The sequence below is a fragment of the Triticum aestivum genome, chromosome 3B, assembly GCF_018294505.1.
Source record: "Triticum aestivum cultivar Chinese Spring chromosome 3B, IWGSC CS RefSeq v2.1, whole genome shotgun sequence".
NCBI lineage: Eukaryota > Viridiplantae > Streptophyta > Magnoliopsida > Poales > Poaceae > Triticum > Triticum aestivum.
The window spans coordinates 804457087-804473266 of record NC_057801.1 but is presented as its reverse complement, the minus strand read 5'-3'; the positions used below and the strand labels follow the sequence as shown (position 1 = coordinate 804473266).

General features: G+C 44.4%; 1 non-coding gene across 1 annotated transcript; it reads right to left on the bottom strand.

Moving 5' to 3' along the window:
• Positions 1-9920: 9920 nt before the first annotated feature.
• On the bottom strand, positions 9921-9993 carry TRNAK-CUU (transfer RNA lysine (anticodon CUU)). Its single transcript has one exon. It is a non-coding gene; the product is annotated as a tRNA-Lys (tRNA).
• Between the last annotated feature and the right edge of the window lie 6187 nt (positions 9994-16180).

The window sequence follows — 16180 nt, the reverse complement described above, 5'->3', positions numbered from 1 at the left end:
TGAAGTACCGCTCCACCACAGCATGTACTGATACAGACCTTTAATATCGGTTCATTGCGAATCTTTAGTACCGGTTCGTGGCACGAACCGGTACTAAAGAGGTTGTGGCAGGGGCTATTTTTAGTTCCACCTCGCTCCCCTAGCAAGAATTTGACCACCTTAAATATGTTACTTCTCAAACTATCACAAGCATTTGGTCTTCATTGAACTCTATGTGTAGGATCTGTGGCTGCAATAGAAGTCTTCGCCGGTTCTTAAATCGGTTGTAGATTCCTATTGACAATTTAGATTCCATATAAAAAGATCATTGATGATCAATGTATTTTTTATATGTACTTCTCTGTAGCAGTAGCGTGTTTTGGCTGAAAGGCGGTATTGATCAATGTATTTTTTCTGCGTTCAGATGCACAATTTAAATATGTTCTTTTTCAAAGTATCACAAGCATTTGGTCTTCATTGAACTCTATGTGTATAATTTGTGGACTCAATATGAGTCTTCACCGGTTTCGGACGAGAACTCATCAGTTACACAGACACTTCATTTTTTTAACTTATTTGAACTTCAGACTTTTTTTGAGCCGGCATTATGCAGCATTCGAAGCGACGTCATCTATTTCCAACATGTTCTGACATCATTTGTTGTTATTCAGTCACCGATTTGTTTAGATCAGAGCTAAATGACCGTGAAAATGAAAATCACAACAATTTGTTCAGAGAGCTAAATGACCGTTAAACAGTAAATCATAGCAAAACGAACTCTGAAAAGAAACTATATAAAGCAATAAATAGCAAAAAATAAGTAATGCAGAAAAGAAAAAAAAACTATATAAAGCAAAAATATTCACAAAGACACTAAATACATCAAAAAAAACTACTCGGAAATAAATAGAAGAAAAAAATAAAGCAGAAAATAAAAAACTATATAAAAAAATTACTTAAAAATAAATAGAAGAAAATAAATAATGCAGAAAAGAAAAAAAATATATAAAGCAAAAATATTTACAAAGAAACTAAATACAGCAAAAAAACTACTCAAAAATAAATAGAAGAAAAAAATAAAGTAGAAAAGAAAAAACTATATAAAAAATTACTCAAAAATAAATAGAAGAAAAAAAATAATGCAGAAAAGAAACAAATTCTATAAAAAATTGTTGGGGCGCTGTCCGGTGGACCTGCCAAACCTAGGGTGTGCAAATTCAGGCACAGAAGGGCTAACAGGCTCACAGGGCAGCGCGCCCTAGTTAGGACCAGAAGCCTGCTATATAGAAGAGTTCGAATGGGCAGCCGCGGCTGGGTTTATAAACCAGTGCGGCTGCCCTTCGCTCGGTGAGGTGGGACTAAAAATAGCGCCGGTGCGGGTGGGAGCGCAAGACCATTAGTACCGGTTGGTGGCTCCAACCGGTATTAATGCGTTGCCTTTTAGTACCGGTTGGAGCCACCAACCAATATTAATGGCCCTCATTTCCCGCCGCTTGGGCTGGCCAAAATTGGCCTTTAGTACCGGTTGGTGGCTCCAACAGGTACTAAAGGCCCCTCCTATATATATGGCACTTACCAAAATTCTGTTATCGTTGACCACTTCGTTCCACTTCTCTCTCGCGACATCGATCTCCGACGCCGACGCCGACGCCGCCGCGCCGCCGTGCCGTCGCCCCCGCCGCACGTCGTCGCCGTCCCCGCCGCCCTCGCCGCCCCCGCCGCCCGTCGTCGTCGTCCCCATCGTCGGCGCGCGCCCCCGCCGCCCGTATGATGTACTCGCCGCCCCCGCCGCCCGCCTCGTCGCCGCCCCCGCCGCCCGTCTCGTCACCGTCCCCACCGCCCTCGCCGCCCGTCGTCGCCGCCCCCGCCGCCCGTACGCCCGCTCGATCTTAGTACCCACACACACACATACACACACGCATACACACATACACACACACACACACTACACATACACACATGTACGTACACACATACACACACACACATATATTTTTTTACTTATTTTCTGTTTTTTATTATTTAGATGAATTAATTAATATAACTAGTTTATTTTTAGAATGTTAGAAATGTTAATGTTAGATGAATTAGAACTAGTTTATTTTTAGTAAGAAATTTTGGTATATGAGATTATTTGAACTAGTTGAATTTATATAACTAGGTTATTTTTAGAAATGCTTAGTTGAACTAGTTGAATTAATAAACCTAGTTTATTTTTAGTAAGAAAATTTATAGGTATATGAGATTATTTGAACTAATTAAAATTTAGATATATGAGATTATTTGAATTAATATAACTAGTTTATTTTCAGTAAATGCTTAGTTGAACTAGTTGAATTAATATAACTAATTTATTTTTACTAAATGCTCAGTTGAACTAGTTGAATTAATATAACTAGTTTATTTTTAGTAAATGCTTAGTTGAACTAGTTGAATTAATAGAACTAGTTTACTTTTAGCAAGAAAATTTAGGTATATGAGATTATTTGCATTAATATAACTAGTTTATTTTTAGTAAATGCTTAGTTGAATTAATAGAAGTAGTTGGATTAATTGAATTAGTAAGTGTTTAATGTTTCGCCTATATGAACATAGAAAATGTCGTCTGACGACGAAAAAAATTTCATTATGTGTGAATATTGTGAAGACCAGCGCGGCCAGTGCGACAGAAATTTCCTTGTTGATGATAGGCGATTCAGCATCAAGCTGGATGAGACCTTCGAATTCGATACAATAAGTCACAACGACAAGTCTATTTTCGTAATTAAGCATGACTTATATGTGCTTCATTTGCCTGACTTATAATTTTTAATTTTCACTATTTTACTAGCGCATCTCCTGCCATGCAAGAATTCCTGTCTTGGATAAGATAGGTTTCAATGATATGAAAACTATGGAGGTAAAGAGAGTTTACCTGAAAACTGAGCATGGTTATACTTTCAACGTTAAAGTATACAATGCACACACGTACACCTATTTTGAATGCAAAACTTGGAAAGCACTATGCAAGGCTTATGCATTTGAGTCTGGTATAGTTATTACCTTTGATATTCGTCCGGAAGATGATATTGAAGGTAATAGAGACATATGGGTCGATGTGCAGACGTCTCCAGTTCTACCATTATGTGAGTTCTTCTCAACTATATTTTGTCTTTGATATTGCTTATTCAAAAATAATTGACAACTAATTTCTATTGACAGCTTATTTCCATTCAAGCAAACATGTCTGGCGCTTGGTAGACAGGACCTACTACTGTCCCGGAGCTGAACTAAACTGCGAGGAGATAAGTCATTATGTTTCATGGCTTGAGGATCTTCATACTGTCAAGACAAATTTTCTTCCTGCACTTAGAAATGTTAGTACTCAAAACGTGCGACCAATAGTGATGGTATTGAACTACGGTCACATCTATTTAGGAATGATGGTAAGATTTTTACTATTTGTCCTCAGTGCATCTTTTGCATACATAATTTTTTTGCTAAACTTTCATTGCTAAGTATATTAATTAAGTACTATACGATGTTCTTCAACAGGGACTCCCGATGACAGTTGTGCCTCAGGGGATCGAGACTAAAGGTCGCATGTCAATTGTTATCTTACGGCCAAGATATCCTGCATTGCACATGAATGCATTCAGGATTTCTAGAAGCGATGAATGCTTAATAGTGAAAGATTGGAGGAAAATTGTTAACGATCGCAGAGAAGTACTAGGGGCAGCAATGAGAAGCGCAACCCACGATTAGGAGACATGTTCATCTGCATGCTCCAGTATGATGAATCAGGAGAGCTATACATGTTCTATGCTATTTTACCAGAGAGAGAGAGAGAGTAGCAGGAGTGATTTAGCTAGTTCATGCTGCTCTTAGTACTTGTCCTTTCATGTCCGTGTTCTTCGTTCTGAACTTAATCTCAAAGAGTGATTTGCTTTTGTGGTGTTATATATGAACGCTTATAATATCATGACAATCATGTTGAACTCGATGATATTATTGCTTACAAGTGAATGTTTCTTCTTTAAACTACTGTTGGTGGTGATTAGATAGCGGTAATGACTATGATGATTAAATAGTGATAATGACGACTACGATGATTTTTAGCTAGCTAACTAGAGTATATATATATACTCATGTTGATGATATGATGCAAGAGTTTTTATATTAATATGATGATGATGATGAGTTATTATATCATTTAATGAAAGAAACCACAGATTAGTTTCAGCTGGATGGATCATACCTAAATGATCAAGTATATATATATATGCCATATCCATATATATTATACTTGATCACCTAATTAGGTGATCAAGTATAATATGGATATGGCATATACTGTTGGAAATATGCCCTAGAGGCAATAATAAATTAGTTATTATTATTATATTTCCTTGTTCATGATAATTGTTTATTATCCATGCTATAATTGTATTGATAGGAAACTCAGATACATGTGTGGGTACATAGACAACACCATGTCCCTAGTAAGCCTCTAGTTGACTAGCTCATTGATCAATAGATGGTTACGGTTTCTTGACCATGGACATTGGATGTCGTTGATAACGGGATCACATCATTAGGAGAATGATGTGATGGACAAGACCCAATCCTAAGCCTAGCACAAAGATCGTATAGTTCGTATGCTAAAGCTTTTCTAATGTCAAGTATCATTTTCTTAGACCATGAGATTGTGCAACTCCCGGATACCGTAGGAATGCTTTGGGTGTACCAAACATCACAACGTAACTGGGTGGCTATAAAGGTGCACTAAGGATATATCCGAAAGTGTCTGTTGGGTTGGCACGAATCGAGACTGGGATTTTTCACTCCGTGTAATAGAGAGGTATCTCTGGGCCCACTCGGTAGGACATCATCATAATGTGCATAATATAACCAAAGGGTTGATCACGGGATGATGTGTTACGGAACGAGTAAAGAGACTTGCCGGTAACGAGATTGAACAAGGTATCGGCATACCGACGATCGAATCTCGGGCAAGTACAATACCGTTGGACAAAGGGAATTGAATACGGGATCGATTGAATCCTTGACATCGTGGTTCATCCGATGAGATCATCGTGGAACATGTGAGAGCCAACATGGGTATCCAGATCCCGCTATTGGTTATTGACCGGAGAACGTCTCGGTCATGTCTGCATGGTTCCCGAACCCGTAGGGTCTACACACTAAAGGTTCGATGACGCTAGGGTTATAAAGGAAGTTTGTATGTGGTTACCGAATGTTGTTCGGCGTCTCAGATGAGATCCCAGACGTCACGAGGAGTTCCGGAATGGTCCGGAGGTAAAGATTGATATATAGGAAGTATGGTTTTGGCCACCGGAAGTGTTCCGGGCATCACTGGTAGTGTACCGGGACCACCGGAGGGGTCCGGGGGTCCACTGGGAGGAGCCACGGGCCTCGGAGGAATACATGGGCCAAGTGTGAGAAGGGACCAGCCCCTAGGTGGGCTGGGGCGCCTCCCCACCAAGGCCCATGCTCCTAGAGAGAAGAGGGGTGTAAACCCTAGGGCAGATGGGCCCTAAAGGCCCATGCCTGGTGCGCCTCCCTCTCCCCCCCACTTGGCCGCCACCCCAGATGGGGATTGGGGCTGCTGCCACCCCTAGGGAGGGAACCCTAGGTGGGGGCGCAGCCCTCCCTCTCCCCCTATATATAGTGGAGGCAAAGGGGCAGCCCAACACACGAAGTTCTTCTCCTGTTGGCGCAGCCCTACCTCTCTTTCTCCTCCTCTCCCGCGGTGCTTGGCGAAGCCCTGCTGGATTTCCACGCTCCTCCATCACCACCACACTGTTGTGCTGCTGCTGGGCGGAGTCTTCCCCAACCTCTTCCTCTCTCCTTGCTGGATCAAGGCATGGGAGACGTCACCGGGCTGTACGTGTGTTGAACGCGGAGGTGTCGTCCATTCGGCACTAGGATCTCCGGTGATTTGGATCACGACGAGTACGACTCCTTCTACCCCGTTCTCTTGAACGCTTTCGTTTAGCGATCTACAAGGGTATGTAGATGCACTCTCGTCTCTCTCGTTGCTAGTCTCTCCATAGATAGATCTTGGTGACTCGTAGGAAAATTTTGAATTTCTGCTACGTTCCCCAACATATACTTGATCACTTAGCTAGCTAGATCTGCATCCAGTCGAAACTAATCCGCGGTACTTTCACCTAATGATTTAACAACTCATTATAATTTAAACAATCACTAAATTAAATTGAAAACACAAAATTAAAGGAAAAACTAAAAAAACATTTAGTACCGGTTGGTGTTACCAACCGGTACTAAAGCCCTACGCACACCCGGGCCTGGCTCGTGCCACGTGTTTGCACTTTAGCGCCAGTTCGTGACGAACCGGTACTAAAGGGGGGGGACCTTTAGTCCCCACTCTTTAGTTCCGGTTGGCAAACCGGCACTAAAGGCCGTCACGAACCGGCACTAAAGGCCGGTTCTGCACTAGTGTACATAGGGTACATACGTTCAAATAGTCACATGTAGCATTATTTTAAATTTACAAAAGTTCAAATATTACATCCTAGCATTGTTTCCCTCCTTAACCGCCCACTGATACTCAATCATATCTTCTTTCACCTGCTCGTGAGTTGTTCGATGCTGAATTTGTTGATGAATTTGAATAAACTCTTCAAATGTGGTCGGATTCTGGCCAGGGAGTTTGATAGGGTCACCCACGTTCTCAAATTCTAGAGTTGCGCCAACATCGTCACCCTCATCCGGGCGATCATGTTATGCAGGATCACATAACATGGCATCATCTCCCACAAGGTCTCCGGATTCCGTTAACTCCAATGCTCTCTCGACATCCTTTCTAGGTGCTTCTTGTCTTTGGGCGAAGTGAGCCTTTTTCTGACCAACTGAGTTAGAGATGGTGCTGAGAAAGGTATCCCACGGAGAATAAATATTGTCAACCAGATAGTAGCTCATGTTTTACTCATGTCCATTGACAATATAGTGGCAAGGAGGAGCTTTTTCTACAGTTAGCTTCGCAAACAACGGTGATCGCTAGAGGTGACGGAGATGTAGAGTTTCAGCAAGGGTGTGGCATGGCAGACATGGTGGTGGAGCGGTGGCGAAGGCAAGAGAGAAAGAAGGAAGAAAAGAAAATGGTTAGGATGGAGGCGCAGGGTCCATGAAGGGTTTTGGGTGGGGCTGGGTGTCGGAGTCCTACGTGTCTGATGTCCAGACTCCTGCAAAACTCCCCCTTTTTTCTCCATTTTGCAGGAGAAAACTCGTCCGGACCGCCCCGCGGACCATACAGGCCCGCATGGGATGGCTTCGGCGGTCTGGACAGCGTGGTCTAGACGGATGCGGACAGTTTGCGGGTCCACCGTGGAGATTCCCTAACACCCCCAACAGTTCCGCCAAGCTAAAAAACATCATCAAACCAAGCAGCAAAACATCTGAAAGAAAACCAGCTCACCAGATGAATAATCTAGCCTCCAACGCCACAAACAGGGGCACACATAAACATTACATAAAACACCATAGTTCTAAACTCATCAACATCAGAAACTACCAGCACCAAACCTAGAGGCCAACCACAACTACAAATACAGAAGATAGAACCTAGCAAAGGTCAGCCTCCAGAAAAATTCCAAATCACGAGTCTAGTATCAGTAACTAATTCTTGAGAACTCCTGGTATCCACCTTTGTGAAGCTCTATGCACCTCATTTCCCACATGTTGTATGACTATTACCCCCAACATCAGGACCCTTCGATTTCCTTTATCTACAGAATGGACCAATAAGATATACAATGACATATCAAATTGATGTGAATAATAGGATCATAATTGTGTTTTGTCTCAAACATAATATTATTCATGCGTCTCCATATAGTCCAGAAGATGGCAGAAACCTCCACCAATATCAGATTCTTATTTATCTTTGAAAAACTTTTAATCCAAACACCAAAACAAGTGTTTAAGTGTCAGGAAGATTTCTCAAATCGGAAGCACATTTGAACAAACTCCAAACCAATTGAGCAACTAAGCGTTTGAAAAAAAATGAACATGCCACAAAGGTCAAAACATTTGTTTACCTATCCAACCTCTCCTCGGCAAATTGCATTTGGTTAATATGCTCTTCTTAACCAGCAGCCATAAAACACTCTAATTTTAGAAGAAACTTTTATTTTCCACATACATTTCTTTTGGAAGCTACTGGATCATCAGATGTCAGCCAGGCTAAAAGTACACAATAACAAGTTGTCTGTAAAAAAGATTTCATTGTGAAGACACCATCAGATGTCAACATCCACCTGATGGTATCTTTCCTGTTAGACATTTTAATTTAATCAATTTAGTCAACTTATATATAGCTACCGTGGAATAATTTACAATACATATGCGGGATAGTGGAAGCGTATAGATGTATCTGGTTGTGGGGATATAGTAGGCATAAAAATGTTACATGCATTTCGTTTGCAATAACATAACAAGAGACACATACACGCACCACACGGGATGTGTATGCATGACATCAAGCTATCAACCAACAAAATGGTATGAATTATGATTGAAACCACAACTATTCTTAAGCAAATAAGATCAAATGGAATACAAATGACATCGAGAAGGTGGGGAGGTCAAGAACAGAATGGAACAACTCAAATATCATTGAGGACAAGAAATAGGCGCACCCCTTGTGCGGTATTTTCATCAACACTTTGTTTTTCTCGTTGTTCCCTTTTTTAACCTGCTTATGTCTGGTCAGCTAAATTTGAGGTTTTGTTCCTTCTTGTGTTGCAATATATAAGTGCTTTATGTTTGGTTCCGATGCTTTTGGGATTATGTTTCAACCTTAGCGAGAATCTTGTGAACTCGCCCTCTCATGCATCCTCTCGCCTCACCTCGCTCCCAAATTATTCCAGCAACTCCCTAAAACAAAGGCACTGAAAGTATGGAAAATGTGAGTGAAATCAGGTGAGGGGAAGCAAACAAAAACCAACGGATGATGGAACCAACAAAATCCAGAGTGCCCAACGGAGCCAACACGCCACGAAAAACCAAACCCAACACATATCAACGTCTCGGCCGTAATGGCATCCACTGTTGCATGAGGGAAAAACTGAGGGCTATCTCATACATCTTTCTTTGTGGACAAAAATCTGTGGTGTTTTGATATCATAAAACGTCTGATTATCCCCCCCCCCCTCCAAAAAAACGTCTGGTTATCTTGGTAGTGGTGGTCTCTCACGGTACAACAATGAAGGCTCACCTTGCAAACCTCTTGGTAATGATGGTGTCCACGACGACATCACATGTGTTTTGATTAGAGCTTCCCCCATTTTTTGTTTTTGTACCTAAGATTTTTTTGTCGATTGTACAACAAGGAAGCAGTGGTAGTTCACCTTGCAAACCTGTTGTCTTCGACCAAAATGTGTCCAGACGTGCAATGTTTTTAGGTTCTCACAATATTCGACTAATCTGGTTTTTCAAAATTCTGAGATTACTCCAATTCAAAAGGATTTTTTGTTGTGCATTTTTCTTAAGTGAGACCCAGTGGAGCATCAAGATGCAAAACAACTTTAAATATCCTCGTTCTAACTTCGACTTTTATGACGCATATCCCTGGTTTGCGTTATTCCACATAGTCAACGATAAAGTGGGGTCATTTAGTAAACAAATATAAAACATTGAACTTGTAAATTTAAAGGGAAAAGGTAGAAAGTTTTCTAAAGCAACTTGAGTAATTCTGTCCTATTAAATGAATAAGGTAAATGAAAAAAAAACATTGAACGCCACATAGTCAACGATAAAGTTTAGTAAACAAATATGAAACATTGAACTTGTAAATTTAAAGGGAAAAGGTAGAAAATTTTCTAAAGCAACTTCAAGTAATTCTTTTTTTTTGCAAGGGAACTTCCAGTAATTCTGTCCTATTAAATGAATAAGGTAAATGAAAAAAAGATATTGGACGCCCACCTTGGGGCTTGAACCCAAGACCACAAGATTAAGAGCCTTGCGCTCTACCAACTGAGCTAGACGGGCATTGCTAGCCATTTTCCAACTCAACGCTATTTATAAACATACATTCTATTTCCTTTTACCAACATCAGGCGATGCCAGCATAAAGTACTATACGCGGAAGTTCCCCATTGCAAAGCTTTTTGAGGAGACGAACACCGAAAAGGTAGGCACGATGTGTTTCCAACCCAGGTGGCCAAGGCACCGGAAAGCTCTGTGTAGTGTACCAGGTGCCAACCGAGCTAGGAATGGGATCCTAGCCTCCTGACTTGTCATCAGTTTGGCTTTAGATCAACATGCTAATTAGCATTGCTAGTTAGGTTTATAGTCACAACCAGCCAGTGACTCCACGGTGATGGTCAGGATGAACTATTTGCCCTGCTTGATGGTCAGGACTGCCTTGTGCAGTCGACTTGCTTGGCGACGCGGCGGTTCACCCAACATATTCGGTCTGTGACAGGGGCAATTCTGCATTGCTTGTGTACCACATAGAACGAATGTTTGGTTTTTTACAGCCCAGGTATTGCCGAATCCATCCATCCAACAGCACTTCCATCGTATAGAGCACGAGCACACCGTATAGTACTGGCTAGACTACGCTGGCTGATATTCTATTTGTAGGACTAGTAAAAAAAATTCCCCAACACCAATCAATTTCCTATGTATTACCTCTGTTCGGAAATACTTGTCCTAAAAATGGATGTATCTAGATTTATTTTAGTTATAGATACATCCATTTTCTCTATTTTTAGCAAGTATTTCCGGACGGAGGGAGTATGTGTGTATGTATGCTCTCTACGGCCGATCATCTTCGAAGGAGGAGGAGGTCCGGGTGGTGAGGGAGGGCCTCATCTTGACGATATGCTCCTCGTCGGCCAGGCCCATCCTCTTGGCCGACATGCCGGCCTTGAAGAAGCGCCGCACGGCCGACCTCATGTAGGAGGTGCCTTCCCTCACATTCATCCTCTCCCTGATCCTCTCCTGCAGGCTGCTCAGCTGGTGGTCGCCGTTCAGCACCGCCGCCAGCTGCACGATCTCCTGCTGGAACGAGCTCAGCTTCGCCTCCTCGTTTGCCTCCGTCTGCCGGATCCTCGTCGGCGTCGGGAGTTGCTCTGCGCATTTCATAACCCTCAGGTTATACAGGTGATGCGCAAACACATATTTTCAGCAGTACATATGTGCATCAGATCCAGTTCATTTTAACTTACATACAACACAATTATACAGCATTTTACAATGGGTAAAATTGTCATTCAAAGACCTCATGTTCGAATATACTATATTTGCATGTGAACCTTTTCCACCTATATGTGTTACCCGAAAAAGCGTGGTAGCACCCGGGAGTCCCGAGGGACCCTCGGTTATCCTGTGCGTTGGAGCCTCGCCAAGATTCGTACCCTGTTCTGACAAGCCACAGAGGATTTGCAGCGTAAGCATGTCTGTCCAGGCCATTTGATCATTTTAATAGAGGTGCAGCGGCACAGGCTGGTTACTATTGACTGACAAGACAAGTCACTTCTCTTTATCCCATGCCATGTCTCTCACTGTTAAAAGCTGTCTCGCATGTAGACATGCACCTCAGTGCATGCACGAGCCAAGCTTCCTCTCTCACATATTTTTTACCGAAAAATGACCTCTCTCACACACAGTTTCTCTTTCCCACTTCAAAATAACATCCCTCTCACACAGTTTCTCTTTCCCACTTGTCTAAAAAAAACATTCTTTCTATCACTTCTCTGAAAAAGCCGAGTTCTCTCTCATACAGTCACCTCCTATCTATCTTCAGAGTTTAAAAGAAATATTTTCTCTTTGTAACTATCCCATGCAGGTTCCAGGTTCTCTCACTGAAAAGTAATACAATGCACTCGATGCTTCTCTCTGGGTCAGCTGCAACTCTCTCTCTCTTAATCTTCTAAAAAAACTTTGCACAACGGCGCTCTCTCTGCTTCAGTTCAGTTCCCAGCAAACTCACGTGGCTACAGTACCTTGCACGTGGACAGCAGAGAGATGACGGGTCAGTACCTGCATGTAGACAGCAGAGAGATGACGGGTCAGTACTTTGCATGTGGAGGCCAAAATCACTGTTCTGATCCTTAGAAATCTTTAACACAAAATGATCTCTCTCATAAATTATTTCACAATTTGATCTTTTCTGAAACGCCAAACCTCGTGGCGTTACTGACCAAAGTAAAAACGCCGTACTATTCAGCGTTGCTAGCTGGCCACGTGGCAAGTCAAAACGCCAAACTGTACCGCGTGGTAAAAACGCCAGAACACTTGGCGTTGCTGTTGCACGTCACGACGCCAAAGTCTGTAGCGTTGCCATCCTGGTCCTTCAAAACGCCAATCTCTCATATCATGTGTCAGCCACCAAGGCACAACATGTAGTACACATTGTAGACTTTGACCTTCAGGTATGAAAAAGCCTGAGTTTCGCAGATACTGTGTCGACGTCTTGCCGTTTCTATACATGAGAGCAACTCCAACTAGCCGACCCAAAAGGATAGCGATTTTGTCCGTTTTTGTCCGTTTGGGTCGGTCAATCTCTCGCGGTTTTTGTACGTGAGAGCAACACCCATTTCTGCTTTCGCGTTTGGGTCAGCGCTTGCGCCCATCACTGGCCGGACCCATTTCTCGAGTCCGCGCGCGAAAAAATAAATTACGCAAATATTTTGAAGTTAAAATGTTAAATAAACATAATTGCCGGCCACAAAAGCCGGCGAGAGTCCACAAATCCACGTCACATTAATTAAAAACATTTAACTTAACTAAAAACGAGGAGGAGACGCGCTGCTCGAGGTGTCCTCCTCGTCGTGGTGGGGGCCGGTGAGGTCGATGAGCGTCGGCGCCGGGCCCAGCCCAGGGGAACAGAAGGATGGCTAGATGGGGACGGGAGGCTGGAAGAGGATGAGGGCGTCCCCTCCCCTTCTCGCACGCTCGGATTAAAAAAGGCCGCCTGTCGTCACTGACGATGGGCCCGTGGTTTGCGATCGTCATTAATAAAGAAGTATGGGTTAGTTGACAGGCTGCCATGTGGGGACGCGGCGGACACCGAGAGAACACGCGACGCATCCTCTTTGTATCCGCGCTGACGCAATTTATGCCCAAATTTAGTCTAAAAATGGGTCCACGCGGACGCGAAGCAGACGCGTTTTGTAAATGGGTCGACGCGTCGGGCCATCACTTTTGTCCGCGGTGACCCAAACCGACGGTGACGGACGAAATGGGTCGCCGCATTGGAGTTGCTCTGGCTACTGCATCACCTGCGGGAACACCGAGAAATAAACGAACCATTATTTTAGTACCTAATTAAATTCTACAATCCAAAAGAGATTAATTTAACATATTTAGCACATGGACTGCAAAATAATAGCAATGCTAACCTCTTCCATGGCCAAACATTATCGGCAAGGCAAGACATCAGCCCTCCTACAGCCATATTCTCCTTGATGCCAACGCCACAGCCTTTGGCGTTGTGATGTGCAACAACAACGCCAGAGGGTCTGGCAATTCTACCAACGCGGCTCACTTTGGCGTTTCGACTTGCCACGTGGGCAGCTAGCAACGCTGAATAATACGGCGTTTATACTTTGGTCAGTAACGCCATAAGATTTGGCACTTCAGAAAGGGTTAGATCGTGAAATAATTTCTGAGAGAGATCATTTTATGTTAAAGATTTTTGACAAGGTCAGAACAGTGATTTTGGCCGCATGTGGACAGTAGAGAAAGCGCAGGTCAATTCCTACATGCAGTCGATAGGTTTTGTTCCCCGGAAAACTAGGAGCCTCCCGATAGGCGATTAGGGTTTCGGTGGAAAGGCGGCGCTCGTCGACGTCTCGTTGGCGGGGCGCATCAAAACTTTGGGTCTAGAGATGGCTGCTGAGGGAGTCCTGGATAAGGGGGTACCCGGACAGCCGGACTATATACTTTGGTCGGACTATTGGACTATGAAGATAAAAGATAGAAGACTTCATCCCATGTCCGGATGGGACTCTCCTTGGCGTGGGAGGCAAGCTTGGCGATTCGGATGTAGATCTCCTCCTCTGTAAACCGACTCTGTGTAGCCCTAGCCCCCTCCGGTGTCTATATAAACCGGAGGGTTTAGTCTGTCGGACAGCAACACTCATACCATAGGCTAGCTTCTAGGGTTTAGCCTCTCTGATCTCGTGGTAGATCAACTCTTGCAATACTCATATCATCAAGATCAATCAAGCAGAAGTAGGGTATTACCTCCATCGAGAGGGCCCGAACCTGGGTAAACATCGTGTCCCTAGCCTCTTGTTACCATTAGCCTTAGACGCACAGTTCGGGACCCCCTACCCGAGATCCGCCGGTTTTGACACCGACATTGGTGCTTTCATTGAGAGTTCCTCTGTGTCGTCGCTATAAGGCTCGATGTCTTCTCCAACCTTCAACAACTCCGTCCAACTCGCTTGGCCATCTAGAGCAGATCGATAGCTACGCCCCTGACCATCAGGTCAAGTTCGGAAACCTAAACTACACTGCCGATATCCGCGGAGATTTGATCTTCGACGGATTCGAGCCCATGTCAGGAGCGCCGAACGATTGCCACGCGCATGACTTAGATCCTCCGTCAGACAGTATTCAGAATATCGCACCTGCTACTGCTCCGGACTTCGGTCTAGAGCAAGTTGTGCCTCCCGAGGACGGATGGATGGACTCCGCCCGGGAAGCCGCACACCCATCGGCGTTAGGGCCGAACGCAGACTCCTCCCCCAAGGAAATCTGTATCTCCGGGCCCCCGGACCTGTGTCCGGGCGTGGGCTCCGAACCGCGTGCATCCGGACCAACCGAGTCCGATTGGGCTCCAATAATGGAATTCACCTCCGCGGATATCTTCCAGCACTCCCCCTTCGGCGATGTGCTAAATTCGTTAAAATCTCTCTCTTTATCAGGAGACTCTTGGCCGGACTGTATCCGGCCCGTGTGGGATACGGAGGACGAAGAATCGCGACCCACCCACCACACACTTTATAGCCACTGTCGATGACCTAACATACATGCTTGACGTCGACTCCGACAACATCGATGGTATGGACGTCGATGTAGGGGAGGACCTGGAACCAGCACTCACAGGGCGCTGGACTGCCACTTCATCATACGACATCTACATGGTGGATACGCCTAAAGAAGACAATGGTGACAAAAAGGACACAACGGAGGATAACCCCCCCCCCCCCCGGACAAAAGCAAAAACGACAGCGCAAGCGCCGCTCTAAGTCCGTCATAGTAAAAATAGCGATAACAACACAAAACAGGATGACACTCCGGTTGACTCCAAAGGCAATAATGACCATAGGGACCCAGCGATGGAGCAGGACAAGCCAGGACACGTTGAACATAGCCCGGAGCAGACGCCCGATCACAGCGATCCAGAAGGCCGAACTCATCACACTACCTCCAAAGAGGAGGACAGTCCGGTTGACAATGCATTCATCATCCCAGAAAAGCATCTGGAACAAGATAACCTCCACAGAAAACTGCTGGCCACAGCACGGAGCCTGAAGAAGCAGAAGCAAAGGCTCAAGGCCGCGCAGGATACTCTCAATGGAAGATGGAACAAGGTGCTGGACTCCGAAGGAAAATTTGGCGACGATCGCCACACGAAGAGCTACCCAAAGCACAAACTGCTACCCGAATTTGACGACGAAGCCGCAGCGCCCATTCCGCCAAAAAACAATACGGCCATTGGGCCGAACCAACCACCTCATGGCCGCGGTAGAGCAACCACTGCTACCGCACATGATTTACGAGAGCTCCTGGACAAAAAGGCCAGTGCGGCCAGATCCATCTACAGCTCCAGAGGACATGCTCCGACGCGGGATTATGGTCACCACAATGATCATACTGATCAATTACCAGTCCGGAATCAACACCGTGAGCAACAACAACCAACAACATGCTACGACACGGCTAGATACAGAGGGGTTGTGCACCCCCTGTGCTTCACCGATGAGGTGCTGGATCATGAATTTTCACAGGGATTCAAACCCGTGAATATAGAGTCATACGACGGAACGACGGACCCTGGGGTCTGGATCGAAGATTTTATCCTTCACATACACATGGCTCGTAGGGATGACCTCCACTCCATCAAAACCTCCCCCTCAAGTTAAAAGGACCAGCTCGTCATTGGCTGAAAACCCTCCCCGAAAACTCAATTGGAAGTTGGGAGGAACTTGAGGACGCT